Raw genomic sequence first — 4,714 nt, forward strand, 5'->3', positions numbered from 1 at the left:
TAAATATTCATTTTTTTAAAAGAATTGCTTTTTAAAAATAGAATTGTTAGGGAATTAATTTTGATTACGCTCAGTTTGTTAATTGTTTTGGTTATCAAGATTTTACATATATTGGTCCATCTTTTATTGCCTAGTTTACCATGGAAAATTGAGAGAAAAGATCATAGAAAAGGAATAATGGGGAATGAAGAAGATAATATGATTGTTGTCTCCCCACATACTGGTTAACATGGTAAAAATATTTAAAAATTAAAACTTTATTTTGCTATACTAGCATAGAAAAAGCTATTTTGGACATATCCTTTGCAACACTATGGGCAAAAGCAATGAACACCTATCATAATAATAATAAAAAATTACCCTGCTGGTCAGCATACATTCCAAGATTTTTAATTATTCCAAAACACAATTAATAATGTGTCATGTTAATATAAACTGGCTGGTTATGTATATGCCAAATTATTGTCCATCATTTGCTTAAGCATTTTTAATTCAACAAGTTCATTCAGAGAAAAATAATCATACTAAAATATTAATTAAAACAATTTTTGGAAAGTGAAACCCTATAGTTAATTGAAATTTCTTTCTAACTAAGAACTAGAATCTGTAGAGGTCTACGGTATTTGAAAACTCCGTTATCAGACCCTTTTAAATGCCAACATTCAATTTGTAAATAACCCAGTTGCAGAGAGGTAACTTGGCACACTAAGCTGTAAACTGTTCAGATGACACTGGTCTGTAGAGTTTGAGAGGAAGCTTCTTCAACCTGTGCCTAGAATGGGAATAGCTTCCTGGGGACCATGAAGGCAAGGTCCACTCACTGGGAAAAGTCATGTTTTATAGACAGAGAGATTGCAAATCCAAAAAAAAACAAAGGCGAAATTGAAGTACAGGTCTCAAAACTAACATTTTAGAAGAGCTAGAGCTGGGATAGATCTTGCCTCCTTTAGGATAGCTGTGTGTGTGGAAGATGAGTGGAAGAGTGAGAAAGCCAGCAGAGGAATGTCAACGTAAGTAGCACTGACATTGCTTTCATGAGCTAGTAAATACACATTCTATGGAGGACTCCAGGAGGCTTATTTTTTTAAATTAAGATTTTATTTATTGCCTGACCAGGTGGTGGCACAGTGAATAGAGCATCGGACTGGGACGTGGAGGACCCAGGTTTGAAACCGCAAGGTTGCCAGTTTGAGCGCGGGCTCATCTGGTTTGAGCAAGGCTCACCAGCTTGAAGCCAAGGTCACTAGCTGGAGCAAGGATTCACTCAGTCTGCTGTAGCCCCCTAGTTAAGGCACATATGGGAAAGAAATCAATGAACAACTAGGGTGCCACAACGGAGAATTGATGGTTCTCATCTCTGTCCCTTCCTGTCTGTCTGTCCCTCTCTCTGTCTCTGTCACACAAAAAAAGAAGATTTTATTTATTGATTTTAGAGAGCGGAGAGAGAGAGAGAGAGAGAAAACAGAGGAACAAAGGGAGGAGTGGAAGCATCAACTCAAAGTAGTTTCTTCTCATATGTGTCTTGACCGGGCAAGCCCAGGGTTTTAAACTGGTGACCTCAGCATTCCAAGTTGATGCTTTAGCCACTGCACCACCACAGGTCAGGCTCTGGGAGACTTTAACAACCACGAATAGTGTAGACCAGTGGTAGTCAACCTGGTCCCTACTGCCCACTAGTGGACATTCCAGCTTTCATGGTGGGCAGTAGCAGAGCAACCAAAGTATAAATAAAAAGATAGATTTAACTGTAATAAGTTGTTTTGTAAAGGTTTATTCTGCCAAACTTAGCAAAAATCCGACATAAAGTACTTGGTATATGCTTTAACTTGCTATAACTGTGCTTTATAAATTTTATAAAGTAAAATTACTTCCCTATTTTATAAATCACCATTACTGTGGAACCGGTGGGCGGTTAGAAAGTTTTACTACTAACAGAGATACAAAAGTGGGCGGTAGGTATAAAAAGGTTAACTACCCCTGGTGTAGACAGTGGATAAGAAGTCTAGTTCTTTGCTTTTTCTATTTTCAGTACTCTTGCAATATTTTTTCTCACTGAAAACATTTAAACTGTTGAAAATATTTTGAAATAGACTCATTTTTTTTTTTTGCTGGGGTAAACTCAGTATGAAGACTAACATTAAGAGTTAATATTTGCTGAGTGTTTAGCATGACCTAGCCACTGAGCTAAGCACTTTGCACACCATATCTTACTATATTTATGACATAGTAGTGATTTATTTGCATTTTACCTGCGATGTGACTAAAAGTAAAGCAAGGTTATGTGAACATTTCTTTGAAGTAAAGAATAAGCTCATTTTAACCCATGGGTAATTATGCCCTCTACTGGTGGTTAGAATTTTTTTTTTTTTGTATTTTTCTGAAGCTGGAAACGGGGAGAGACAGTCAGACTCCCGCATGCGCCCGACCAGGATCCACCCCACACGCCCACCAGGGGCAAAGCTCTGCCCACCAGGGGGCGATGCTCTACCCCTCCGGGCCGTCGCTCTGCCGAGACCAGAGCCACTCTAGCGCCTGGGGCAGAGGCCAAGGAGCCATCCCCAGCGCCCGGGCCATCTTTGCTCCAATGGAGACCTGGCTGCGGGAGGGGAAGAGAGATGCAGAGAGGAAGGGGTGTGGAGAAGCAGATAGGCGCTTCTCCTATGTGCCCTGGCCGGGAATTGAACCCGGGTCCCCCGCACGCCAGGCCGACGCTCTACCGCTGAGCCAACCGGCCAGGGCTTCCATCTATCTTTTGACATGATGCTGTTCAGCATGAGCATTAGATGATGTCAGCACGTGCATTAATTATACATTGCTTTCAGCACTGGTTTGCTGACCCTCAGGTCACAATTCTACCAACAAGGCTTTAAAAATAAAAAAGATTACTTAGGAGAATGAAGGATTCTTATACAAAGTTATTTCCCAGGAAATAATTTTCAAGTATGGAGAAGAAATTGTCCTTGGTTGGGCTTGAGCAGGGGCTGGGGGGTGGAGGGGAAAATTTATTATAGTATCTTGACATTATTATCAGGAATAAAAGTGTCCTGAGGTTGGATACTTGTGGCAGTAATGAGAAACAGTCGTCTGTTCCAAGAATGTGGCATTTGCCAGTAGGATAAAAAAGAAATAATAGTAACCTAAGCAAAATATTTATAATCATATTTTTGGGTAAACTGAATGAGAGTGAGAACTGAATCGTGACATTTTTTTTCCCTAGCATGTAATTGGAAGACCAAACCATCATTCAAATCTTTGGATTTGCATTCCCACACTTTCATTTGAAGGGCACCAGATTCAAAAAGTAGTCCCTCTGATTTTCTCCCTTAGGGGGAAGGTCTAGTGTAAGACTCTACTTAGGATCCAGCAGTTAGCAGAAGATCAGATTTCTCAGTATATGTTCCTATCTGCAAGATCAGCTGGGGGAGGTATTTAACACCATCCATAAGGAAAAGCTAAGAATTGTGGTAGGAGACATGACCTTCTCTTTATCATGTCAGCAGAATTTATTATAGGGATTATAATAAATGGATTTCTTATAATCATCAGCTGTAACAAATTGATCAGAAGCAGAAAGCTAACACCAAGGCCACTCCTTTTAATATGTGTCGGGATGTCTAGACTTGGTCTGCAGCTGGTGCTAATGGTACAATTTTTTTTTCTCCATGTACTTTGCACCCTCTTCTCAGGAAAAAAATTCTGATTCAACGATGATGTTTCTTTGGACATTTATTTAGCTCTGTCCGTCTCTGGTTTGCCACCTGCCTTTCTGTATTTTACAGCCTGAAGTTAATAGGCTTCACTCAGACCTATTTTTCTTCGGCTGAAATACAGGATCCCAAAGTTAATGCCTTGGCTGCTTCTGACAAGCCTTCTGGCCTCTGTGAGTGCTGCAGCTCTGTGTCTAGGAAGATGACCCTAAAAGCCCAGGGGATGCTATCCTCAGGAATGCCACGTGGACAGCGGTAAAACTCAGGGTTAAGCACACTAAAGAAGTGCTTCTTGTCAACTTGGCACTCATCTTTCCTCTCGCCATATTTGTGATGTGCACTTTGACGTTACTTATTTCTCTCTACAAGCGCACTCATTGGATGCAAAACGGGTCTCGTAGTTTTAGAAGTGCCAGCACAGACGTCCATATAAATGCCCAAGAATAGTGTTAACATTCTTTCTCTTCTTTATTTCTTATTTTGCTGCTTTCATGGCAAATATGACCTTCACTTTTCCCTGTGGAACTCAGTGCTACTATATGGTGAAGGGCACAGTGGCAGCATATCCCTCTGGCCATTCTGTTGTAATAATCTTGAGTAATTCTAAATTTCAGCAGCCATTCAGGAGACTTCTCTGCCTTAAAAAAAATCAATGAAAAGGAGGATTAATATAAACCATTTCCTTATTTTTTTGATATAGACTTGTGCTTTGTTTTCTTTACTTTATATGGATTTTGTTTGGTCTCTGGCAATTTTCTATCTGCCACCCCCAGGACATATGAAGCACTAATTTTGATGTTGAATGGATAGGATATCTCTTTTTCTCAGGCTTCTGTATTTAAAAATATTATGATAGTAGCACATTTAAATAACTAGTACTTCTGTTGGAGTGCCAGAAATCAGAATAAAATACTGAGACTGGTGTAGTTCTTTCTTCACAGGTCATTGAAAATCTTCTGATTTAGATGAGAAAAATCACATTGATTTCCTCTGAGACTTAAAACAGT

General features: G+C 39.7%; 1 pseudogene; it reads left to right on the plus strand.

Annotated features, from left to right (window-relative positions):
- Positions 1–3,490: 3,490 nt before the first annotated feature.
- On the plus strand, positions 3,491–4,363 carry LOC136311133 (taste receptor type 2 member 7-like; annotated as a pseudogene).
- Positions 4,364–4,714: the final 351 nt, after the last annotated feature.

The sequence above is a fragment of the Saccopteryx bilineata genome, chromosome 7 (genome assembly GCF_036850765.1).
Source record: "Saccopteryx bilineata isolate mSacBil1 chromosome 7, mSacBil1_pri_phased_curated, whole genome shotgun sequence".
Taxonomy (NCBI): domain Eukaryota; kingdom Metazoa; phylum Chordata; class Mammalia; order Chiroptera; family Emballonuridae; genus Saccopteryx; species Saccopteryx bilineata.